The 27,861-nt window shown below is 38.4% G+C and overlaps 2 pseudogenes; both read right to left on the reverse strand.

Moving 5' to 3' along the window:
* Positions 1-2,048: 2,048 nt before the first annotated feature.
* Positions 2,049-2,531, reverse strand: LOC122733983 (annotated as a pseudogene).
* An 8,697-nt stretch (positions 2,532-11,228) lies between these two features.
* LOC122733984 lies at positions 11,229-27,849 on the reverse strand (annotated as a pseudogene).
* Between the last annotated feature and the right edge of the window lie 12 nt (positions 27,850-27,861).

Raw genomic sequence — 27,861 nt, forward strand, 5'->3', positions numbered from 1 at the left:
GGCAAAAAGAATGCTGATGTCTCAAACAATATTGAAAAGGAGATGGTCATACTTAGACTGGAATTTCACAAATTTTTTTTGAATTTAATAGTACAGATCCACTTAAAAAGCTGATATCTACTATAACCATTATGAATAAATACGTGAAATTGAGGGGCTGCCCATCAATTGGGGAATGGCTGAACAAGTTGTGGTATATGAATGTAATGGAATTCTACTGTGCTGTAAGAAACGATGAGCAGGAGGAGTTCAGAGAAACCTGGAAGGACTTGCATGAACTGATAATGAGTGAGATGAGCAGAACCAGGAGAACATTGTACACAGTATCATCAACATTATGTGTTGATCAACTATGATAGACTTGATTCTTCTCAGCAATACAATGGTACAAGATAGTTCCAAAGGACTCATGATGAAAAATGCTCTCCAAATCCAGAAAAAAAGAACTGTGGAATATAGATGCAGATTGAACCATAGTATTTCTTTTGTTTTTGGTGCTGTTCTTATTCTTTGAAGTTATTTCTTTTTGCTCTGATTCTTCTCTTATAACATGACTAATGCAGAAATATGTTTAATGTTATTGTACATATATAACCTATATCAGATTACTTGCTGTCTTGGGGAGGGGTGAGGGAGGGAAAAATTTGAAACTAGTAATCTTATAAAAACAAATGTTGAAAACTATCTCTGCATGTAACTGGAAAATAATAAAATACTTTCATAATTTAAAAATGAATAAATACATGTTTTCACACTATTTGACAGAGAATGTAAAAACTTATACACAACAATATATGTTGCAACTACTGCCACAGCAAGATCCATCAGAGGAAAGGTGGTGCTATTTGGGAATGCTCTTAAAGACAGGAGTCAAATAAATGGCAGAAACAACTTGAAAACACTACTGAAGATCTGAGGAAAGATTTTGGAAGATTATATCAATACCTAGCTAGTACGTGCAATACAAGACTTAACACCATACTAACCAATTAAAAGCCAATGAAAAAAGAAACACATAGAATGGAATATAGAAAGGAAAAGTATATCCCAAATCCTTGATACCCTTAATCAAGAATTAAAACCAAAAGCCAAAAGGTCAGGGTGATACAAGGAACCAGAGCAGTGCAAAGAACAAAGCAAACAATTCAACATGAACGACAAACTATCACAGAATAGTGTGAGCCTTGGGAAGCAAAGAAATTACACAAGAGAGGGAGAGAAGGAGGGAAAGGGAAGGAGGGAGAGGGGAGAGAAAGAGAGAAAGAGAGAGAGAGAGAGAGAGAGAGAGAGAGAGAGAGAGAGAGAGAGAGAGAGAGAGAGAGAGAGAGAGCGCGAGTGAGAGCGAGCCAACCTTCAAAGGAGGCAGATGTGGAAAAATGCCAGTCATCTATATGGTCAAAAGAAGTTCAATGCAACCAAAGCACACGGCAGATCAAAATGAAACATAAAGTCATTATTATAATGACAGAACAGTTATGTTAAGGTAGGCAACCAAAACTCTAGATTTCCTGCAAAACTAGAAAGTGGCAGGTCTAGATAAGATCTGTAATTTCTGACTCAACTATTTCATAGTGGCTAATGAATAACTAGCAAGGTACTTTAGCAGCTTCCTCTTTGATGAAAGCCTGACCCCTATCTTTCTTTCTTTCTTTTTTTACTGGAAATTTTTTTTTATTGTAGTGGAGTAGTATGCTGGACACCGTTTATTTATTTATTTATTTATTTATTTATTTATTTTTGCGGGGGGGGGGGGGCGGGCAATGAAGGTTAAGTGACTTGCCCAGGGTCACGCAGCTAGTAAGTGTCAAGTGTCTAAGGATGGATTTGAATGCAGGTCCTCCTGAATTCAGGGTCAGTGCTTTATCCACGTGCCACCTAGCTGTCCTGGACACAGTTTAGATTATTCCAATTTTTTTTTTTTTTAGTGAGGCAATTGGGGTTAAGTGACTTGCCCAGGGTCACACAGCTAGTAAGTGTTAAGTGTCTGAGGCCGGATTTGAACTCAGGTACTCCTGACTCCAGGGCCGGTGCTCTATCCATTGCGCTACCTAGCTGCCCCAGATTATTCCAATTTCATTGGCAACATCCAAAGCACCATAGTCTGGAGCCAGTCGGACATAGGCCTTCTTCTCTTCGTCAGGCCTGATCAGTGTGTTGACCTTGGCCACATCGATGTCATAAAACTTCTTTACAGCTTGCTTGATCTGATGATGCTTGTTGGCCTTGACATCCACAAAGAAGACAAGGGTGTTGTTGTCCTCTATCTTCTTCATAGCAGACTCAGTGGTCAAGGGGAACTTAATGATGGCACAGTGATCAGGCTTGTTTCTCCTTGGGGCACTTTTCCGAGGGTATTTGGGCTGCCTTTGAAGTCTTAGAATCTTGGGTCACCGGAAGGTAGAAGATGTTCAGATCTTCTTCTTTTTGTGGCTATGGACACCCTTCAATACTGCCTTCTTGGCCTTCAAGGCCTTGGCCTTGGCTTCTGTCTTGGGGGGAACAACTACTTCCTTCTTTGCCTTCGGTGCCATCTTGGGAGAAAAGGGACTCCCATCTTTCTTGTATAGTTTTAATTTACTACTTTATCTCAATATTTGTTTAGTCTTTTAAAATTTTTTTTTTGCAGGATAATGAGGGTTAAGTGACTTGCCCAGGGTCACACAGCTAGTAAGTTTCAAGTGTCTGAGGCTGGATTTGAACTCAGGTCCTCCTGAATCCAAGGCTAGTGTTTCATCCACTGCACCACCTTGCTGCCCCTGACCCCCATCTTTCTTTCTTTCTTTTTTTTGGCAAGGCAATTGGGGTTAAGTGACTTGCCAAGGGTCACACAGCTAGCAAGTGTCAAGTGTCTGAGGCCAGATTTGAACTCAGGTCCTCCTGACTCCAGGGCCAGTGCTCTATCCACTGTGCTACCTAGCTGCCCCAACCCCCATCTTTCTTAACAGAAGGCATCACATATACATTAGAAAAAGATGAGAACAGTAGTGACCCCTCTAAATATAGGCTAATTACATTTATGTACCTTATGCAAAATATCCACAGATTCTATTGCTCAAGAAAAATCTAGAAATACTTGTAATAAAACAACATTTTGGCTAAGAAGCCAAAAAGGTATACCACTAAGTGCCAGGGATTTAAAGAGAAATTCATTATTGATTAGGTGATTATTGAATAAGGCACCTGAAAGTGCCATAATATTTACACTGCCTTTATTGATTGTCTTGAAGCCTTTGACCTAATTCCCCATACTCATGCATTAGCCATGTACTGTAAATATGTAAAATCAATGCAAGAACGCAAGACTATTTGATTGTCACAAAGAAGACGGGTCTCTATTTAAAACATGCCACTGACACAATAATGTTAAGAACAATTGATTCAAAACATGCCATCTTCTAGGGAAATAGTTTAAGCCCACTATGGTTCTGCCTAGCCTTAAATCCAATATCATCATTCCTGCACAGAACTGGGTATGGCTTTCAAATCAAAGAGCAATTCATATCAAGACATCATATTAATCACTTGGTGTACATGGATGATATCAAGTTATATGGCTTCACTTTAAAGCACATTAAATAACTACTTCTCATGGAAACTTTCTCCAAGGATAACAAAACATCATTTGGATTTAATAAGTGTAAAATTCTTTTTGTGAGCCAAGGAATAATAAACACTAAAGGCTTTGAGCTTGAATACAGAGGTCAAATCGAGACAATGGGTGAAGGTAATACTTAGAAATGCCTTGGTCTTCTCTAGTAAAGACACGTCAAATATATTATGACTATAAAGGAGAAAGTTAAGGCTCTATATGTTAAGAGATTTATAGGCATCCTACAGTCAAGGTATAATTAGGAAGACCATATTAAAAGCAACTAACACTTATACAATGCCAGTCTTACATATACTTTGGGTATGGTAAAATGAATGACAATGGATCTAGAAGGTGTCCAAACAAAATATTATAATGTTAATGTACCACGTTTATGAAACACAGGGCTTATCGCCACAATGCAGCTATCAAAAGATTAACATTACCTAGTCAGAAAGGAGGATTGATAGATTGATAGATATTCTCAGAGCACATGATAAATTAGTTAAAATTTATATGTACAAAAGACCTCATTTCATAAAGTAATGGTAAAAGCTTACAAAAGATACACGCACATGCACACACATACACACCTAGATTTGTTAAATGCAACCCAAAGTGGTTTATTTACAGATGAAGCCTATGAAATAGCTAAGACCCCAGAGTAGAATCAAAAGGTACTTTATGGGGAAAACCACATGAACTCAACCAACAATATAAACAAGGAAGCACCAAACAAATGGCTGTCATATAGATTTGTTTATAAAAATGAAAAGGTTTATGATAGCTGTTCAAGATTTGACATCCCAGAAATTATCAAAAAATCTCTTTAAGGAAACTAGACTTACCAATTGACGCAGATTATGCAACAAATTGGTAGAAACCGTAAGCCATCCCTGCAGGTTCCAAAACTTCAGCATCAACTAGAAACCTAGATGGAAAAGATGGTAGTTAGATTTATTCACTATCCTCTATATTTATTCACTATCCTCTATAAACAGGTGAAAATTCCCTGTACTAGAATTTCAAACCCTCGAATATCCTTGAGAATTCAGTAAATAAACTGCAGTAAAACTAGAGAGTCATTACATGCATAATTGCTGTCCACAATTACCTAGACATAACATTTAACCATAAAATAAAAGAACCAAGTTTTTAATAGATGTCTCCATCTGAATACTGAATACACATCAGTATAATACTGAACACTAAATATGCTAAAACTATACATAATGGAAACTTTTTAAAATATAGAGGCCTAATGAAAGAAATTAAAACCATATAAGAACAGGATGAGGTCTATGTTATTCCTGTTGTCCTGTCTGTTACTGAAGCTGTCTCAAGAGTGTTTTCAGTAAGGCCATGGAAGATGAATTTATATCTCAATTCTCTTATTTATTTGCAAAAATGTAGTCAGTGTACCCTCCTATGCAACAGTTTGAATAGCATTACAAATTTAAAAAGACCTTGTTTCTCAAATATATAAAGAACTGAGTCAAATTTGTAAAAATAAAAGTCATTCCCCAATTGATAAATGGTCAAACGATATGAACAGCAAGTTTTCAGACAAAGAAATGAAAGCTATCCATACTCATATGAAAAATGTTCTAAATCACTATTGATCAGAGAAATGCAAATTAAAACAACTCTGAGGTACTTACCTCATAACTATCAGAGCGGCCAATATAATAAACAAAAAAAAAGAAAACAATGGATGTTGGAGGGAATGTGGGGAAACTGGGACACTAATTCACTGGTGGTGGAGTTGTGAACTGATCCATACATTCTGGAGAGCAATTTGGAACTATGCCCAAAGGGCTATAGAACTGTGTATACCCTTTGAGACAGCAATACCACTGCTAGGTTTAAATCCCAAAGACATCCCCCAAAAGAGAAAAAGACCTATTTGTATAAAAATATTTATAGCAGCTCTTTTTGTGGTGGCCAAGAATTGGACATCAAAGGGATACCCATCAATTGAGGAATGGTAAAATAAGCTGTGGTATATGCTTGTAATAGAATATTATTGTGCTATAAGAAATGACAGGCAGGATGATTTAAGAAAGGCCTGGAAAGACTTTTATGAACTGATGTATAGTGAAGTGAGAGGAACCATGAGAATGTTGCACACAGTGACAGCAATATTGTTCAATGAAGAACTGCCAGTAACTTAGCTATTCTCAGCAATACAATGATCCAAAACAATCCCAAAAGACTAATGATGAAGATACTCTCCACCTCCAAAGAAAGAACTGATTTTGATTGAACACAGACTAAAGCATACTATTTTTCACTTTCTTTATTTCATTTTTTTTCTTTTATTCAATTCTTCTTATACCAAATGACTAATATGGTCATGTTTTACATAATTCCATATGAGTAACCCACATCTGATTGCTTACCATTTCGGGGAGGGGGGAGAGGAGGGAGGAAAGGAGGGACAGAATTTGGAACTCAAAACTTCAAATAAGAATGTTTATTTTTTAAAAGGTATTATTATCACACCTGTTTCAAAGATGAGGTTCAAAGAAATTACTTAACATAAGGTAAGTTATGTAAGTGTCTGAGACAGAATTTGAACCCAGGTCTTGCTGACTCCTCCTCCTAGAGGCTTGCTAGAGTTGCCTTACTTTCTGGAGTCCTTGTATTTTCTTGAGCTCCTGTATCTAAACCATTCCTCTAATATTTGAACGATAATAGGGTACTTTGCCTCCTTCTCCATACAACTTCTGGCCTGGCTGCCCTACTGCCCCATAGCCTGCCTCTGACAAGTCTAATAGTTTTCTATTGTTCATAAAATAAAATTCAGGGGCAGCTAGGCCATCACAGTGGGTAGAGCATTGGCCTTGGATTCAGAAGGACCTGAGTTCAAATCCGGACTCAGATAATTGTCACTGACTAGCTGTGTGACCCTGGGCAAGTCACTTAACCCCAATTGCCTCACCAAAAAAAATTTTTTTAATGGGTTGTTACACTAAGGAATAGCATGATATCATTAAAAGCACTGTAAAATGTCCTAAAAGCAATCTAACAAGTTTTTTTCTTCATATTTAATTCTAGGTCTAACTCATTGTCCATATGCCATTCCTGACTCAAATCTATGTACTGATAAATACAATGTACATCTAGCTATACGTCATCATCTGATGTCAATAGGCATCTCTCGTTTTTCGTCTATTTCATTTATATGGATTGTTCGACTGGTTTCTTTTGAGTACACATAAATCTCACTGGCCCTCCAATGTTCTAGGGTTGAATACAAGCATTACAATGTCATCTACAAACAACAGCACCTGGAGGATCTCACCTTTTATTTATTGGGAGTCCTTCTTCTACTTGGACTCTATGCAAGGTATCCTCTATAATAGCAGCAAATACCATTAGCAGCCAGGCATCTTCCTGTTTTACGCTTCACTTGATGTTAATAATCATAGCATCATTGAACAGAATACACCCTGTGATTATATTTATCAAGAAACCTTGTCTTATTGTGGCATTTGCATGATAGTCTTTTTCTTGGAGGAGAAACTGGAAGGCTATGTTTAACTCAACCAAGATGAATGCTTTTTAAAAACTCAACAAACAATAGACACAGTGAGGTCATATATTATGTGGACCTTTGGATTAACTGTCTGACTGGAATGGTATATTCTGCTACAGAGAATCATTCACAGAAGCCTGCCTCTTCCCTTCTCATATTTTCCTCAAGGATACACTCAGTACATGTGTGGATCATTTTCATACAAGTTTTACAAAGAAGAGAAAGTAGGCATATGCGTCAGGAATTCTTGATGTTCACCTGATTGACTTTGGGGGGTACAAATATCATCCATGACTTGTTCCAATCTTTTCATGTCTTCCTCTCTCAGATTTCTTGTAAAGCAATCTCCCAATGCTTTCAAGATTGTGTTGCCTCCAATATGGATTTCCTTGATGCAAATGGCTCTCAGCTAATCTACTCTTTTCCTACTTCGTTTTCCTAAGTTTGATTGCTATTTCTTCATACAGCAAGTTAGGAACTGAGGTGTTAGGATCCTCTGTCACTGGTGATAAGAAGAGATCATTACAATGATACTAACAGATTGGGTTCATTTTCTGTATACTTGTTATCAATCTATAAATGGTCTTGGGATAATATGACTTAGGGTCCCATGCCAAGCTTTTTGTAAATTTGTTTCCATTTCCACTGCTTTTCTCTGTTCTTTGAGGAAATACCGTTCCTAATCTGCCATCCTTCTCTGGACTGTTTTACATATAAGCCCATATTCTCAACAAGCATTGTCCTTGGCTCTCTGTTTGGCAAAGGCAGTTTTTATAAGGCAATTTTGTCCTCCTCACGGTGCCAACTGCATTACATCCACTAAACTTTCACAGGACATGTCCAAAATTAATGTTAACATCTTTGCCTTTTCCCCATTTTTCAGTTTCGGTGGCTTGATTGAATAGTTCAGGTGGAAAATGTCAAAATGATTTGCACAGTGTCGTCTTCTCTTTATTCTTTCTTCTCAGCTGATGTTGATTTTGACCTTTACTCTAACTAGTTGAGAGTCTGACTGAACACACATACACACACACACACACACACAGAGAGTAAATGGGGTCATAGAAGCCCGTACAGAATTATAGCTTATAGAGCTAGAAGGGACCTAAGAGGTCTTATCTGTTACATTATAGTCAATTTCACATGTTTGTGATAGTGTTAGGAGCTTGCCACATCCTGCACTTTATGATTTTCTTCCAGAAGAAAGTATTAATGATATAGAAGTAGAAGGTCTTTGATCGCTTTTATTTTTCAAACCTGGGTCATGTTTTTCATGATTTTTATGATATTCCCTTTATTTATAACTTCGTATTGAAGCCATTAGGAATGAAAGTATATGTTAACAATACTTTGATTATCTTGTCAAAGTTTTTATAGAATTTCTTTGCTTCTTCATCCTCCACAACAGATGTTGCTACACAAACTGGGAATAATATTTAATATTGGTCTTTTTTCTTCTGCTCCTTATGAGCACTGCAATGCAAAATGACCAAGTATCTCCATGATATAATGTTTCTTGTTGCCTTTGCACTCATGATGAAGCCAAATCCAACATCTCCCTTGTTTGATTAGGTACAGAGAATCCATTAGCCATTCTCTTCCATTTATCTTCCTTTTGCTTTTTTAAACTGAATTTTATTTATTTATTTATTGTTACATTTTAAGTTCCAAACTGCCAGAAGGCCACCATTTGATACATACAAACACACATATATACATATACACACATATATGTAAAAACCATATTATAGATCTGTTTATGAGTTCTTTCTCTGGATGTAAATAGCATTTTCCTTCATAGGTCCCTCATAGTTGATTTGAGTTTTTATAATACTCAGAATAACCTAGTCATTCACAGTTATTCTTTGAATAATATTGCTGTTACTGGATACAACATTCTCTTGGTTCTGCTCCTTTCATTCCATTATTTTATACAAGTCTTTCCATGTTTTTCTAAAATCAACCTGCTTATCATTTCTTACAGTACAGTAGTATTCCATCACAATAATATATCACAACTTGTTTAGCCATTCCCCAATTGACAGGCATCTCTTCAATTTCCAGTTCTTTGCTACCACAAAGAAAGCTGCTATAAGTATTTAGAACATACAGGTTCTTTTCCTTTTTCTCTAATCACCTTAGGAAACAGACCCAATAGTGGTATTTCTGGGTCAAAGGGTATAGACAGCTTTATCTTTTGGGGAATAATTCCAGATTGCTCTCCAAAACAGTTGGATCAGTTCATATTATACCAAGTTTCCTTCTGTCTTTGGTTTTGCTTATTATAAGAATGTTAAGTATCAACGTAGTTGTTTTCCAATGGTATGTCTACTGGTTAGTCATTAGACAAAGATATCACATTTTGAGTATGTATGGTAAAAGTTAACATGTATTGATGGTCTAAAACCTGTGCTTCTTAGCACCTCTTGACTTTTTTTCCATCCACTGTCATCAGAAGGGGCCTGCACAGTATTTTTCTTTGATTTAAAGATTCTCTTAGAATCAAAAGCATTAGAACTAGAAGGAACCTAAGAACATAAAAAAGAATGTTACAGCTGGAAGAGATTTTAAGTCCTCTTATTTTACAGACAAGGAAATTGGGGCCCAAGGAATCTAAGTGTTCATCCAAATTCACAAAGCAGAATAAGGACCAGAACCTAGTTCTTCTGACAACCAGTCCGGTATTCTTTGTCCTTGTCCTTTTCTCTGGTGGGTCACATGCCCTGAGCCCTTCTGCCCTTAGGATTTAAGTCCAGGATCACCCTGGGTCCCTCTAAGTATGAGAAGCAACTAGGTGGCAGTGGACAGAGTTCTGGGAATCTAGAACCAGGGAGATCTGACTTCAAATCTAGCCTCATATACTTATTAGATGTATGACTCTGAGCAAGTCACTTAACCTCTGATTGCTTCAGTTTTCTCAACCTATCCCACAGGGTTGCTGTGAGATCACATGAGATTATATCTATGTCTATATCTATTTATAAAGTATTTAGCACAGTGCCAGGCACATAGTAGATACCAAATAAATACTTATTCCCTTCCCCCACTCCACCAGTGTTCCATTTTAAAGCTGCTGGAATGGCAAATCATCTTGTGCTACAGCCCAGCCCTCCCTCTTGTGTGGGGGCTGCCAAATGAGCCTTTATCACAAAAACAGAGGCTCAGCATTCTCCAAACCAGATTCTATGACTGGCTCCAAGTGTCCGGGTGTGGGCTCCTCTTCTCTCCAGCCTGTATTACCTCAGGTTGAAGCAGGCTTATGGGGCTTAAGTGAGCCGAGGACTTTGAGAGTCTAGTTTGTGTCTATTCAGTCCAGCTGCATCTCTTGCTAAGAGATTAGTCATATAGTCTTAGAATGTCAGAGCTGGATGGAATGTCAGAGGTCATCTGGTACAGCCCCTTCATTCTCCAAAGGCCTAGAGAAGGAGAGTGACTTGCCTAAGGTCACATGAAGAATTAGCATAGAAGAGCTGGGATTCAAACACAGATCTCCTGACACTGGCCAAAACTCTCCACGCCTATGCATCCTGCTCATTTCTGTTTCCACACATGGAACGCTCTTCCTCCTCTTCTCTCTGAATTCAATTCAGTAAACATTTACCAAGTGTTTGTTGTGTGCAGGGCACTGTCCCTTGGATTGGGAGAGATACAAAACTGAAATAAACTAGAGGAACCTTAACTAGCCCTAATTGTGCCTGGGGTAAATGTCTTCAGTGGTGTATGGGGGTTAGGGTTAGGGATCCAAGTCCCAGAGAGTCCTGGCTGATGGGCACCATAGCAAAGGGAAAATGGAGGTGGCAGGAGAAAGCCATGCCCTTCCTTGTCAGAGGACCAACAGACAAGGCAGTGGTGCTAGCCTGGAAAGACAGCTGGCTCTGGAGTCAAGCCCAGCCTGTGATATTTACTACCTGTGGAAACTCGAACAAATCACTTAACTTAGCTGGATCTCAGTTTCCTCATCTTACAGATGAGGAGGTTGGACTAGATCAGTTCTCAGCTACTTTCTGGCTCTAAATCTCTGATGCTATGATCAAAACAGCACTTGCTCCGGGAGGAAGACTAACCCTTTGGGAAGGATATGCCCCTCACACCAGGTCATCACCCCGAGGCAAAGTGCCATTCATCCCAGCTAAGGAAGGCTCTAGAGACTGGACGATGAGCTAGTTCCCTGATCTCATATAGTCTTCTGCTGTGTTCCCACAGTCTCTGCATTCAGAAAAATGGACCCCATACCCACACCTGGAATGCCACCTTGTCCTCATTTCTCCTTGTTGAAATCCTTCTTTCAAGCACAAGCTGTGGAGGCACATTCTCCCCAACACCTTCCCTGATCCCAAGAGCCTCTCTTCTTTCTCCATCACACTGCTTAGAGGTGGGCATGTCACAGCAGCTGTCCCTTCCCACCCCTGAGTAGACTGGAAACTGCTTGAGAAAGGGAATGCAATGAGGTGGTTTTCCTCGCATAGTTATATTTCCGGCACCAAGCATACAGTCTTATGTATACATATGTGTACTATGTATAATACATATATATATGTTATATTTATGCATAACAAATGCTGGTTGGGTTGGATTAAATGAATGAATACCACCTTCCTACCATAGCTCTTGGTAGGGGGACAAGGCACAACCAGATAAGAATAACAAAAATGGCTAACATTTATATAGTACCTATTGTGCGCCAGGCACTATACTAAGCACTTCACAAATATCATTTCATTTGATCTTACAACAAACCTGGGAGGTAGGTGCTATTATTATCCTAATTTTACATGAGGAAACTGAAGAAGACAGAGGCAAAATGACTTGCCCAGGGTCCTATAGCTAGTAGTATCTGAGGCTGGATTTGAACTCAGGTCTTCCTGACTCAGGGCCTGTGCTCTGTGCACTATACCTCAGTGGTACAAGATACGTGCATTAGAGAGGTACCAAACAAAAAGCTGTTATATCCTTCAATACCCAAAGACCCAGCTCTAATGCTACATTCTTCTGAAAGTCTTCCTTATGTTCCATGTTCCCTCAAGGATTTCTGGATATATTTCCTTCCCCTTGTTCCCAGGCCTGCACCTATTGTGTTTCCCAGGCTAGACTGTAAACTCCTGGAGGGCAGCATCAGGGACTTCTTTATCCATGAGATTGGGCATAGCATAAGCACTCAGCATATGCCTATTAAATGAAGCAGCTGGAGTTGATTGGGTTTGTTTAGCAGTTTCTGTTACATGGTGCTTTACTGTTTCTAAATACCCTCTGTTAGGGAGGGCAAATGCTATGATCTCCACTTGCTGGATGAAGGCAGGTGACTTGCCGCACATTATCTTTCCACTATATCCCACAGGTGCTCGGATGGTGTTTATTTGGAGGTCCAATGAGGACTCTGATCCCATTTCTCTAGCATGTGAAGGCTTATACAGTGCTTCCTGAGGTTAGGAGCTCAAGGATTATTATCATTTTATCCAAGAGAAAAAAAAGGCTCTGACATAGAAAGTGGTCATATAGGCCAAGAGTCAACCCCAGCAGCTCCTCTTCCCCCCAACGTAGCATTCTTTCCATTAACCATTGTTCTTTAGACTTTTTGTTTTCCTCTCCAACACCCCATTCTAATGTGGAAATTAGGGCTACCACAAATTTATTTGCATCCAGAAGATTTTAGGATTTGCTTGTAATTTACATATTTCATTTTGTATTATATCATCCTGCGAATTTTTTGAATTAAAAGGTTATGGTTTTTAAGTGGCAGCATGGTATAGTGGATAGAGGGTTGGCCTCAAGAGTCAAGAAGACCCTGGTGGCAAAGAATTGGAAATCGAGGGGATGTCCATCAATTGGGGAATGGCTGAACAAGTTGTGGTATATGAATGTAATGGAATCTATTGTGCTGTAAGAAATGATGAGCAGGCAGATTTCAGAAACACCTGGAAAGACTTAAGTAGACTGATGCTGAGTAGAGTGAGCAGAACCAGGAGAACATTGTACACAGTAACAGCAACATTGTGTGATGAATAACTGTGATAGACTTAGCTCCTCTCAGCAATACAATGATCCAAGACAATTCCAAAGGATTCGCAATGGAAAATGCTCTCCACATCCAGAAAAAAAAACCAGACCTGTGGAATCTGAATGCAGATTGAACCATACTATTTCTGCTCTTTTTTTGTTTTGTTTTTGTTTTGTTTTCTGAGGTTTTCCCCTTTTGTTCTGATTCTTCTTTCACAACATGACTAATGTGAAAATATGTTCAGTGTGATTGTACATATATAACCTATATCAGATTGCTTTCTATCTTGGGGAGGGGGGAAGGAAGGGAAGGAGGGAGAAAATTTTGGAACTCAAAATCTTATAAAAATGAATGTTGAAAACATGCAACTGGGAAAAATACTTTTGTGATTTAAAAATAAATAAATTAATTTTTTTAAAAGAGTCAAGAAAACCTGAGTTCAAGTCCCACTATGACACAGACTGGCTGTGTGACTCTGGACAAGTCCCTTAACCTCTCGATGTTCTAGACAATCTCTAAGACTATAAGTTACAGAAAGTACTTACCTGCACTGGTGGAGGGAGTTTCCTTGCCTAGGAGTTCCCTTCATCAATGAAATCATAGGTTTAGTCCATAACCGTGCCCTTATTTCTACCCTTTACAAAATGGGGCTGTTGACACACTGGACCTAGACATTTCATGGTAAGTTCTGTCCTACCCTCTACCTTCCTCCTCTCCATAGGGTAGACTTTGAGGAGTTTGGATAATTGAGACTCCCTAGAGTAGGATGAATTGGGCTCACTGTCCCAGTTTCCATCATTTTCTATCATCCCCTAATCTCTCATCCAAATGGGCAGCGAGTCAGATAGGGAGGTGGGGGTAAGGGGGAGAGGTGACTGTCAACTCCTGGCCATGTCAGCTGGGATTTATATGAGATTCATTTACCTACAATCAATTCAATTCATTATTTGCTAAGTGCTAACAATACGCAGTGGCTGATGAGGAAAATGAATAAAACATGATGCCTGCCATCAGAGAGCTTACGGACTGGGTGGTAGAAAATAAGGTACCACATGAATAACTCTAATATAAAAAATATGGAAAGGAAGGAAGGATTAGGATTGAAGGGAATCAGGAAACATTTGATGGAGGAGGTTGCATTTGAGTTGCACTTTGACCAAAGACCAGACCATAATGACGTTCATTAATTCATTAAAATAGTATTTATTAAATTTATTTAGGACCTAATTTACATAAGGTACTGTGCTAGGCAGTGGGGATATAGAGACAAAATGAAAAATGGCATTCAAAGGCAAAACAGAAACAGCACTTGACTTCAAGGAGGAAAGGCTTCCTATGAAAGATGGCCCCTGGGTTGCAACTTGAAGGAAGCGAAAGATTCTAAGAGGCAGAGAGAGGACTGAGTGCATTCCAGGCATCAGGGACAGCTTGTGCAAAGTCACTGAAGCGAGAGATAGAATGCCAAGTTTGGGGAACAGCAAGAAGAACAGTTTGGCTGGAACATGGAGTACATGAATTTCACTAATGGGAAATAAATCTGCAAAGGTGGGCTGGAGCCAGAATGTGAAGGATTTTAAATAAGAAACCAAGGAGTTTGTATTTTATCCTAGAGGCAATCAAGAGTCACCAAACCAAGGGAGTGATGTGGTCAGACTTGTGCTTTAGGAAAAACTATTGTGGCAGCTATGTGGAGGATGGATTAGGGAGGTGACAAACTGACTGTAAGGAGAAAATGTAGGGGGCTTTTATAATAGTCCAAGCAAAAGATAATGAGGCTCTAAACCAGGGTAGGAGCCATGTGACTGGAGAGAAGGGGATGGACATCTACTTCCAGATGTCCTGGAAGTACAATTTACAAGAATTGGTCACTGATTAGATATAGGGGGTAAGGGAGTAAAGGGTGTAGTAAAGGGTAACTTCAATGCCAAACAAAAATCATAGTAACTCACATGTCTATAGTGCTTGGATGGTTCATATTACCTCCTCTGCTCTACTGCTCCCTAGTTTAGGTATTATTATCAAATTTGTCTCATAAACATAGAAGGAATCTGGCCAGTTGCCTGCTATCTCTATTTTTTAACAGTTGATGTAGCACAGGAATTCTCTGTTCTTTAAATGTTTGATAGAATTCACTTGTAAATCTATCTGGATCATGAGTTTTTACTCTGGGAGTTTATTTATGTGTTGCTCCATTTCTCTTCCTGAGATTGGGTTATTTCAATTCTTGATTTCCTATCTGGGTTTTTAAAAAATATTCATCCATTTCATTTAAAGTTTTCATTTCGGTTCACATATAATTGGGTACAGTAGTTTCTGACCACATTATTTCCTTTACCACGTGAATTTCCCCTGCTCATTTTTCATCTTGGTAATTTGGTTTTTCTTTCTCTTAAAAAATCAAATTGACTAATGAGTTATCAATTTTATTGACCTTTAAGAAAACCTTGGTTATTTTTTTAATTGAATAGAATTTTATTTTCCAAAATATATGTAAAAACAATTTTAACATCAATTTTTAAAAAATTTGTGTTCCGGGAGGCAGAGCCAAGATGGTGGAGAGGAAGCAGCAAGCTGCCTGAGCTCTCCTTCTGTTCCCTCAAAACAAACATATTAAATCAAGCCTCTGGACGGATTCTGAAACTACAGAACCTGCAAAGAGACAGAGAGACACAGTCCTCCAACCAGAGATAATTTAGAAGACTTCAGGAAAAGGTCGGTCAGACTCGGGCAAAAGGGAGGCCCAGCGCAGGGCAGCAACCCAGCGCCGAGGGGGTTGGGGCAAGTCAGCAGGAGCTGCGGGCCACAGCCGAACAACTGAGGCCCCTGGAACCTGGTTCAAAAATCTGGTGGCCAAGAAGGACAGTGGAAAAACCTACCTGCACCGGCCGAGAGGGCCACGAATGGGTCAGGCGGGATCAGACGCTGGGGTCCGGCGCCTGGCTGGCCGAGCACAATCAGACAGGAAGTGCAGGGCGGGGGATCTCCACACACCATAAAGGCCTCAGAGTAAAAACCCGGTCACACAGCACCTATACCCCTGCACAAGAAGCCCAAAACAGGGACCCTGGTGCCCCCAGAACAGACCTCAACTTAAAGAATAAATAAATAGGCTGCAATAATGAGTAAGAAGCAAAAAAGAGCCCTCTCCATTGAGAGCTTCTGTATCAATAGGGAAGAAGCCAACACAAACTCAGATGAGGACAATAGCCTCAAATTGCCTACATCTGAAGCCTCACGAGGGAAGGTGAATTGGTCGCAAGAACAAAAAGCCTTCCTGGAAGAGCTCAAAAAGGATTTTAAAAATCAATTGCAAGAAGTAGAAGAAAAAATGGGGAGAGAAATGAAAGCAAAACAAGAAAACTATGAAAAAAGAATCAGGGGGCGGCTAGGTGGTGCAGTGGATAAAGCACCGGCCCTGGATTCAGGAGTACCTGAGTTCAAATCCGGCCTCAGACATTTGACACTTAACTAGCTGTGTGAACCTGGGCAAGTCACTTAACCCCCATTGCCCAGCAAAAAAAAAAAAAGAAAGAAAGAAAAAAGAATCAGCAGCTTGGAAAAGGAAGCACATAATTTCACTGAAGAAAACAAAGCCTTAAAAAATTCATTTGGGTATGTATGTTAGTCCTTCTTTGAGTCAATTCTGATGGAAGGACTAACATACATACTCAAGTGGGTATAGTAATATATTTTGCCCCGAGGGAGGAGAGGGAGATAAGGGGGGGGGGGGGGAGAAGAGGGGAAGGAGGGAAGGGCAGATTCTGGGAGAGAGTAGTAAAAAGCAAAATACTTCCAAGGAAGGTGAAGATGTTCTGCATAACAGCACAAGTATGAAATATTGAGTTGCTTGATTTCATAGGGAGGGTTGAGGAGAGAGGGAGGAAGAAAATTTGGAACATAGAATTAGCTCAAAGACCTTAAACTCATCAGAGTTGGCTCATGGAGGGAATAACATTCACACCCAGTTGGGAGGGGTAATCTATTTAACATTATAGGAAAGTATGAGGGGAAGAGGATAAGGAAGGAAGGGTGAAAAAAAAGGGAGTGCAGAGTAGGGGAGGGGACAGTCAGAAGTAAAATACTTTTGAGGAGGAATAGTTTAAAAGAAGATAGAAAATAGAGTAAATATCATGGGAAGGGAATAGGATGGAGGGAAATAGTTATGATGACTTTGCTGGGCTAATATGAAGAAAATTCTTTGTCAAGTTTAAGGTACTTTATTTAGATTATGATGAACAGGATACTATTAGAAAAACCTGGAAAGACCTACATGAACTGAAGCAGAGTGAAATGCACTGTATACAAAATAACAGCAATAGTGTAAAATGATCTGCTGGGAAGCAGGTGGTTATTTTCAGCAAGGCAATGGTCCAATATAACCCTGAAGGACTTATGAAAATGGCAACCCATCTACAGAGAAAGAAGTGATAGTATCTGAAAATAGATGGAAACACATTTTTTTTCTTTTCTTTTTTTTTTCTTTCTTTTTTGGTGAGGCAATTGGGGTTGGGTGGCTTGCCCGGGGTCATGTGGCTGGTGGCTGTTGGGTGTCTGGGGCCGGATTTGGGCTCGGGTCCTCCTGGTTCCAGGGCCAGTGCTCTGTCCGTTGTGCCACCTAGCTGCCCCTGGAAACACATTTAAAAAAAAAATTTTTTTCTCTTTGACAATTCCTCAGTCTGAAGTTTTGGGAGTTTTTTGACTGTTTTTTCTCACAATGTGGGAATGTTTTCCGTGACTACTCATGTATAATTTATTTTGAAATGCTTGAGTTCTAGTGGGTGGGGGGTGGGAATAGAGGAGGAAGAGAAGTTGGAACAATTTTTTTTAATTGATGTTAAAATTTGTTTTTACATATATTTTGGAAAATAAAATTCTATTCAAAAAAGAAGAAAGAAAAAGAGGAAGGGATTGAGAACAAAAGAAAGGAAAAGGAAAACAATTTTAAAGAAGTAGAAATTATTTTGTTCCAAACAGTTATTCCTAACTGAACAATTAAAGAGGCACTTGTAGAAATTTCCACCTTGAAGAATCTTCTCTGTTCTCAAAGGCATACTAATTTGCTCAATATATGAAATCCAATTATTAAGATAACATATGAGAGCAGATGAATGAATAACACAGTCTTGAATATGTCCTGTCAGCTCTAGACGTAAATGATTTCAAATGGTTAGTACTTCATTTGATGTTTTAATATCCATCAAAATGCATTCTGAAATTTAAAATTAGTAAATGGGGGACAGCTGGGTGGTACAGTGGATAGAGCGCCGGCCCTGGACTGAGGAGGACCTGAATTCGGGTTCGGCCTCAGGCGCTTAACACTTACTAGTTGTGGGGCCCTGGGCAAGTCACTTAACCCCGGTTGCCTCACAAAAAAATAAAATAAAATAAAATAAAATAAAATAAAACAAAATAAAATAAAATAAGTAAATGAATGTGTTAATTTTCCTAATGAGAATAATCACAATTCCAAATTTTTCCTTCTGTGTTTTCTACAAAATTGATGTTACTAGCTCATTTTTCCCTTTCTTCCTTCTTCCAGTTTTCCCAGAATACCATCTTATGTTACAATAACAATGGTACCAGAGGAGATAGATTTTTCTAATAAATAACCTTTTGAATATTAAAAATAAAAAAATAAAAAATAAAAAAAATTCATTTGGCCAAATGGAAAAAAGGTGCATAATCTCACTGAAGAAAACAATACCTTAAAAAATTCACTTGACCAAATGGAAAAAAAGGTGCATAATCTCACTGAAGAAAACAATGCCTTAAAAATTAAAGTGGGATAGTTGGAAGATAAGGAATCCATGAGGAAGATAAGGAATCCATTCAGGAATCAGTCAAGCAGAATTAAAAAAATGAAAAAAATAGAAGAAAATGTGAAATACCTCATTGGAAAGACAACTGATCTGGAAAACAGATCGAGGAGAGACAATTTGAGAATCATTGGACTGCCTGAAAGCCATGACCAGAAAAAGAATCTAGACACCATATTCCAGGAAATTATTAAGGAGAACTGCCCTGATATCATAGAATCAGAGGATAAAATCATCATTGAAAGAATCCACCAATCACCTCCTAAAAGAGACCCCAAAAGGAAAACTCCAAGGAATATTGTAGCCAAATTCCAGAATTATCAGGTGAAGGAGAAAATACTCCAAGCAGCCAGAAAGAAGCAATTTAAATATCATGGAGCCACAGTCAGGATTGCTCAGGACCTGGCAGCTTCAACATTAAAGGACCGCAAGGCTTGGAATATGCTATTCCGGAAGGCAAAGGAGCTTGGATTGCAGCCGAGAATCTATTACCCAGCAAAAATGTGCATTTTCTTTCAGGGGAAAAGATGGACATTTAATGACATTGGGGACTTTCAATCTTTCCTGGTGAAAAGACCAGAACTGAATAGAAAATTCGATCTCAACATACAAGACTCAAGAGAAGTTTAAAAAGGTAAACAGAGGGGGAAAAAAAGGTTACCCTATTAGGTTAAACTGTTTATATCCCTACACAGGAAGATAATACTCATAACTCTGTGGTAAAATATGAAAGTTTTTAACAGTCGGTTAGGATAACTGAAAGACGCCAGTTTTTCAAGGACCACCCTTTTGGGGAGGAGATGAACAGTCCGCCTGCTGCGCATGTCAGACTGCCTGCCGGGTTTTTTGACTTCCGGGGTGGAGAGAACGAGAGGAGGCCTTTTGCCTGCTTGGTGGGACTCCTGACGGCGAGGCACAGACTCTCTCTCCAAAGGTGGCCTTTATCGGTTTGGTGAGTTTTTATAAGGAATATAGACTAAGCTTAGACTTAAGACGATTTGTATTGTGTTTCTACTTTCCTATCCTTCTAATCAACATCACCTTGTGACTATCATAACTATAAATAAAAAGGTCTATCTAGAAAACCAAAAGCTGCTTCCATTTACTAGTTTGGGAGATAAATTAAGGGAAAGGTTAAGTAGGGGAGATTTATGATCTAATATCCAATTTTAAATCTCACAACTCTTAAGAACTGTAAATGTATTTGGGCAGAGAGAAGGACTTTACACAGAGGGTATAAATATAAATTGTCATTGATGTGATGATAGAAAAGAATTAAGGGGTTAAAAAGGGAGTCTAGGGGAGAAGAGGAAAGGGGAGGTGGAATGGGATGAATTATATCATATGAAGAGGTGGAAAAAAACCTATTACAATAGAGGGAAAGAAAGGAGGGGGGAACATTGTTTCAACCCTATTCTCATTAGATTTGACTCAAAGAGGGAATAACATATACATTCATTGGGATAAAGAAACTTAACTCATTCTTTAGGGAAACAAAAGGGGAAGGAAAAGGGGGGGACTGATAGAAGGGAGGACAAAAGCAAGGGAGAAAAGGGTAAAGAAAAGAGAGGGGGGTGATAAAAAGGGAGGGCAGATCGGGGGAGGCAGGGGTAAGAAGTAAAACGTCAGTGAGGAGGAATAGGGTGAAAGAAGGGGGGGAAAGTACAAAGGGGGTAAATAGAATGGAGGGGAATAGACAGTCAGTAATAATAACTGTGAATGTGAATGGGATGAACTCTGCTATAAAACGGAAGCGAATTGCAGAGTGGATTAAAAACCAGAACCCTACAATATGCTGTTTACAAGAAACACATTTGAAGCAGAGAGATACACACAGAGTAAAGGTAAAAGGCTGGAGCAGAATATATTATGCCTCAGCTAAAGTAAAAAAGGCAGGGGTAGCAATCCTTATCTCAGACAAAGTGCAGGCAAAAATAGATCTCATTAAAAGAGATAAGGAAGGAAATTACATCTTACTTAAAGGTACTATAGATAATGAAGTAATATCAATATTAAATACGTATGCGCCAAGTGGTATAGCATCCAAGTTCTTAGAGGAGAAGTTAAATGAGTTACAAGAGGAATTAGACAGTAATACTATACTAGTGGGGGATCTGAATCTCCCCCTCTCAGAATTAGATAAATCTAGCCAAAAAATAAATGAGAAAGAAGTGAAAGAGGTGAATAGATTACTAGAAAAGTTAGACATGATAGATGTCTGGAGAAAATTGAATGGGGATAGAAAGGAATATACCTTTTTCTCAGCAGTAAACAGCACATTTTCAAAAATTGACCATGTATTAGGGCACAAAAACATCAGAGTCAAATGTAGAAAGGCAGAAATAGTAAATGCATCCTTCTCAGATCATGATGCAATAAAAATTACATGTAAGAAAGAGCCAGGGAAAAGTAGAATGAAAATCAATTGGAAACTAAATAATTTCATTCTAAAGAATGAATGGGCCAAACAAGAAATCATAGAAACAATCAATAATTTTATCCAAGAGAATGACAATAATGAGACAACATACCAAAATCTATGGGATGCAGCCAAAGCAGTGCTTAGGGGAAAATTTATAGCTTTAAATGCTTACATGAATAAAAAAGAGAAAGAGGAGATTAATGAACTGGGCATGCAACTTAAAAAGCTAGAAAAAGAACAAATTAGAAATCCCCAATTAGACACTAAATTAGAGATCCTGAAAATTAAAGGAGAAATTGATAAGATTGAAAGCAAAAAAACTATAGAATTAATCAATAAAACTAAGAGCTGGTTTTATGAAAAAACCAATAAAATAGATAAAATATTGGTTAATTTGATTAAAAAAAAGAAAGAAGAAAACCAAATTACCAGTATCAAAAACGAAAAGGGTAATGTTACCACCAATGAAGTGGAAATTAAATCAATAATTAGGAATTATTTTGCCCAACTGTATGCCAATAAATTTGACAATCTAAATGAAATGGGTGAATATTTACAAAAATACAAACTGCCCAGGTTAACGGAAGAAGAAATAAAATCCTTAAATAAACCCATATTAGAAAAAGAAATTGAACAAGCCATTAATGAACTCCCTAAGAAAAAGTCCCCAGGGCCAGATGGGTTTACGGGTGAATTTTACCAAACATTTAAAGAACAATTAATTCCAATATTATACAAATTATTTGGAAAAATAGGTGAAGAAGGAGTTCTACCAAATTCGTTTTATGACACAAATATGGTGGTGATACCAAAACCAGGCAAAGCAAAAACAGAGAAAGAAAATTATAAACCAATTTCCCTAATGAATATTGATGCTAAAATCTTAAATAAGATATTAGCAAGGAGATTACAGCAAGTGATCACCAGGATAATACACTATGACCAGGTGGGATTTATACCAGGAATTCAGGGCTGGTTCAACATTAGAAAAACTATTAACATAATCAACCATATCAATAAGAAAACCAACCAAAATCATATGATTATCTCAATAGATGCAGAGAAAGCTTTTGACAAAGTACAACACCCATTCCTAATAAAAACACTAGAGAGTTTAGGAATAGGTGGAGCTTTCCTTAGAATAATAAACAGTATCTACCTAAAGCCATCAGCAAGTATTATATGCAATGGAGATAAATTAGAGGCCTTCCCAATAAGATCAGGGGTGAAACAGGGATGTCCATTATCACCCCTATTATTTAATATTGTCCTAGAAATGTTAGCTTTAGCAATCAGAGAAGAGAAAGGAATTAAAGGAATTAGAATAGGCAAGGAGGAAACAAAACTATCACTCTTTGCAGATGATATGATGGTATACTTAAAGAATCCTAGAGAATCAACTCAAAAATTACTTGAAACAATTAACAACCTTAGCAAAGTAGCAGGATATAAAATAAATCCACATAAATCATCAGCATTTCTATACATGACCAACAAAGTCCAGCAGCAAGAGATAGAAAGAGAAATTCCATTTAAAGTAACGGTAGATAATATAAAATACTTGGGAGTCTACTTGCCAAGACAAACCCAGGAACTCTATGAACACAACTACCAAACACTCTTCACACAAATCAAATCAGATCTAAATAATTGGAAAGATATCAATTGCTCATGGATAGGCAGAGCTAATATAGTCAAAATGACAATACTGCCTAAATTAATTTACTTATTCAGTGCCATACCAATCAGACTACCTAAAAATTATTTTATACAGCTAGAAAAAATAATAACAAAATTCATCTGGAAAAACAAAAAATCAAGAATATCCAGGGAAATAATGAAAAAAAATTCACAAGAAGGTGGGATAGCGGTACCAAACCTGGAGCTTTACTATAAAGCGGCAGTCATCAAAACTATCTGGTACTGGCTAAAAAGTAGAGTGGTAGATCAATGGAATAGGCTAAGCTCAGGAAATGCAGTAGTAAATGACACTAGTAATGTAGTGTTTGATAAACCCAAAGACTCCAGCTTCTGGGGTAGAAACTCAGTATTTGACAAAAACTTCTGGGAAAACTGGAAGATAGTATGGCAGAAATTAGGCATAGACCAACATCTTACACCTTATACTAAAATAAGGTCAAAATGGATACACGATTTAGACATAAGAGGTGATACCATAGGTAAATTAGGAGAGAAAGGACCTTTGGAAAGGAAAACAGTTTTTGACCAAACAAGAGATAGAGTATATTATAAAATGCAAAGTGGATGATTTTGATTATATTAAATTAAAAAATTTCTGTACAAACAGAAGCAATGCATCCAAAATTAGAAGGGAGGCAGAAAGCTGGGAAACAATTTTTGAGGCCAGTACTTCTGATAAAGGCCTTATCTCTAAAATATATAGGGAACTAAATCAAATTTATAAGAATCCAAGTCATTCCCCAATTGAGAAATGGTCAAAGGATATGAACAGGCAGTTTTCTGATGAAGAAACCAAAGCTATCTATTCCCATATGAAAAAATGCTCTAAATCTCTAATGATTAGAGAGATGCAAATTAAAACAACTCTGAGGTACCACCTGACACCTATCAGATTGGCTAAAATGACAAAAAAGGAAAATAATAAATGTTGGAGAAGCTGTGGGAAAATTAGAACACTAATTCATTGTTGGTGGAGCTGTGAACTGATCCAGCCATTCTGGAGAGCAATTTGGAATTATGCCCAAAGGGCGCTAAAACTGTGCATACCCTTTGACTCAGCAATACCACTTTTAGGTCTTTTTCCCAAAGAAATCATGGAAGGGGGAGCAGGACCCACATGTACAAAAATATTTATAGCTGCTCTTTTTGTTGTAGCAAGGAATTGGAAGTTGAGGGGGTGCCCATCAATTGGGGAATGGCTGGACAAGCTGTGGTATATGAATACGATGGAATACTATTGTGCTGTAAGAAATGATGAGCAGGAGGAGTTCAGAGAAACCTGGAGTGTCTTGCGTGAGCTGATGATGAGTGAGATGAGCAGAACCAGAAGAACATTGTACACAGTATCATCAACATTGAGTGTTGACCTACTGTGATGGACTATATTCTTCTCACCAATGCAATGGTACAGAAGAGTTCCAGGGAACTCGTGATAGAAGAGGATCTCCAAATCCAAGAAAAAAAAAAAAGAACTGTGGAGTATAGATACTGATTGAACCATACTATTTCTTTTGTTTTGGGTGCTGTTGTTTTTTTTTCTATTTTGAGGTTTTGCATTACTGCTCTGATTTTTTCCTCTTATAACAGGATTAATGCAGAAATAGGATTAATGTTATTATGGATATATATGTGTGTATATATATACATCTATATGTGTATGTATGTAGATGTATAGATATAACTTATATCAGATTGCCTGCTGTCTAGGGGAGGGGGGGAGGGAGGGGAGGGAGAAAGATCTGAGGTTGTAGAGCTTGTATGGACAGGGGTTGGGAGCTATCTTTACATGTGGTGGAGAAAATGAAATACCTTATATGTAAAAAAAAAAAAAATTGTGTTCCAACTTCTCTTCCTCCTCCATTCCCACCCCCCACCCACTAGAGCTCAAGCATTTCAAAATAAGTTATACGTGAGTAGTGACTACTCACGTATAACTTATTTCAGTTCTTTTTTATCACTGAAAATCTTCTTGCCTTTTAAAAAAATTGTATAATCTATGTTTTCAAAGGATCTTATTTTACCTTTGATCTTCAAATTTTCTACTTTTGTCTTTGGGGATTGTTCACTTGTTGATTTGCTAATATCTGTAATACTTCACAGTGTTGCTAGGATCAAATGAGTTAATGTGTGGAAAAGACTTTAGAACTCTTTTTTGGGGGGGTCACATAGCTAGTAAGTGTCAAGTGTCTGAGGTTGGATTTGAATTCAGGTCCTTCTGACTCCAGGGCTGGTGCTCTATCCACTGCGCCACCTATCTGCCCTGTAGACTTTATAACTCTTAAAGTGCTACACAAATATCAGCCATTATTCTTAGTTATGTGCACCATTTCTTAGGAGACAGTGTGGTACAGTGGAAAAACAGTTGAATCCTGTGATCTTGGACAAGTCAATTCAATTCCCTGGACCTCAGTTTCCTCATCTATAAAATGATGGGTGGTACTAGTTAATCCCGGAAGGTCCCTTCCAGCTCTAATTGTGTGATCCTATGTGTGTGACCCTGGACTAAGTTATCTCTGTAAAATGTGGAGGTTTGATTAAATGATGCCAGAAGTTCCTTCGATCTATGTTCTATGATCCTATGATCATTGATCTTCTCTTTTTTAATATAAGTATTCATATCAATATATATATGTATATATTATATTATATAATATATTATATATGGGGGCAGCTAGGTGACACAATGGATAGAGCACTGAGCCTGGAGTCAGAAAGACCTGAGTTCAAATGCTACCTCAGACACTTACTAGCTGTTTGACCTTGGGTAAGTCATTTTACCCTGTCTCCCTCAGTTTCCTCATCTGTCAAATGAGCTAGAGAAGGAAATGACAAACCACTCTAGGATCTTTGCCAAGAAAACTCCAAATGAAGTCACAAAGAATTGAGCACAACTGAAAAAACAACTGAACAACAACACATACATACATATTCCTCTAGGAGTTACTTTAGTTGAATCCAATAAGTTTTGGTGCATCGTATTATCTTTTTTTTGCAAGTATCATACTTTTGTTGACATTTAATGGTCACAGAGGACTTTTTCACAGAACAGAAAAAAGGAACCCAGTATGAAAAAGAAAATATACAAATTCATCTTCATTGCCTTCATCTTTCCCCTTAGCACTATCTGTTCCTTTGCGAAGTCACCATTAGGAACCACAGTTGGAGGATAATAATTGATGCCAGCCTCGAAGCCAATTGTGCACCAATCCACAAACTGGATCAAACACTTTATCTTAATGGTGCTGATGGCAGCACTGACATCTTTGAGAACCTCATCACCAACAGGTAACAGTATATGTATTTAGCATGGTGAGGGTCTACTTCATCATCTGGTTGGTTGGCTCAAAGTAATCACTGGAGATCTCTGCTATAGTAGGCTGCTTATGGTAGGCTCCCTTAGCAAAGATGGCTGGGGCATATTTGACCAGAAGGAACTAGATGAGAGGATAGGCCATCAGATTGGTCTGGAATTCTGTCAGGTAAACAGTCAATAAAAAGAATAAAAAGCCCAGTAAATAGAGAACAGAGCAGAAACAGAGCACCATCAAATCAGAGAGGTAATTTGTCTACTAAGATGATTTGGATTAGCTGAATCAAGTTAATTAGTATTAAGTGCTTACTGGGGGCAGCTAGGCAGCACAGTGGATAGAGCACTGGCCCTGGATTCAGGAGGACCTGAGTTCAAATCTGAGCTCAGACACTTGACACTTACTAGCTGTGTGACCCTGGACAAGTCACTTAACCCTCATTGCCCCGCAAAAAAATAAATAAATGAAATTTTTTTAAAAAGTATTAAGTGCTTACTATCAGGCACTGTGCAAAACAATGAGGATACAAAGAAAGGCAAATGAGTCTCTGCTCTCCAGGAGTTCAGCTTCTAAAGGGGGAGACAGCATGTGTACCAACAACTATGTACATACAAGATATATACAGGGTAAACTGGAGATAATCTAAGAGGGAAGACACTCGCACTGAGGAGGCTTCTTACAGAAGGTGGGATTTTAGCTGAGATCTGAAGAATGCCAGGGAAGCTTGAAGTAAGAAAGGAGGAAGGAGAACATGGAAGGCATAAAGGCTAGTCAATCAAAATGCAGAGTTGGGAGATGGAGTGTCTTATGTGAGGAATTGCAAGGAGGCCGGTGTCATTGGATCAGAGTAATCAGAGAGAAATGAAGTGTAAGAAGACAGAGAAACCAAGAAGAAGATTCTAGATTTGATTATGGTGGTAATAGTGAACCGCTAGAATTTCTTGTGCAGTGCATGCAAGATCCAAGTTTCTGCCACAGATATCATAGATAGCTTCATTGTCTAGCATGAAGGCACAAAGCGTTTCAGGGTGGTGTGAGTGGTCCAAAGGGAGTTGTAGGTCTCAAATACCGCTGTGAAAACCTGAGGTGCTGGGTGAGGGGGGAATTCCAGCTCTGACTTCTTGTCTTAATCAATGGACAGACATTCCAGCAGCAGAGAGGCAAAATCATAACCACCAAGGCTGTGGAAAACAAGGAAGCTTTCAAGACCTGTGCACTCATCAGCAAGCTTCTGGATCTTGTACAGAACTAGATTGATGATTTTCTTCCCAGTAGGTGTAGTGCCTGCCCATGGACATAGTTATTGGAGGCATCTTCCTTGCTAGTCATCAGCTGCATAGGATAGAAATCCGGTAGTAGGTTTCATTATGAGCCCTGTGAATGACAGTTGGCTCCAGATCTACAAGCATTGCCCTGGGATGCCAGCACCTGTTTCACTGAAGGAGTCATCTCCCTCAATGGCCTTAGTAGCCAGCATTTATAAAGAATC

The sequence above is a fragment of the Dromiciops gliroides genome, chromosome X, assembly GCF_019393635.1.
Source record: "Dromiciops gliroides isolate mDroGli1 chromosome X, mDroGli1.pri, whole genome shotgun sequence".
Taxonomy (NCBI): Eukaryota; Metazoa; Chordata; class Mammalia; order Microbiotheria; family Microbiotheriidae; genus Dromiciops; species Dromiciops gliroides.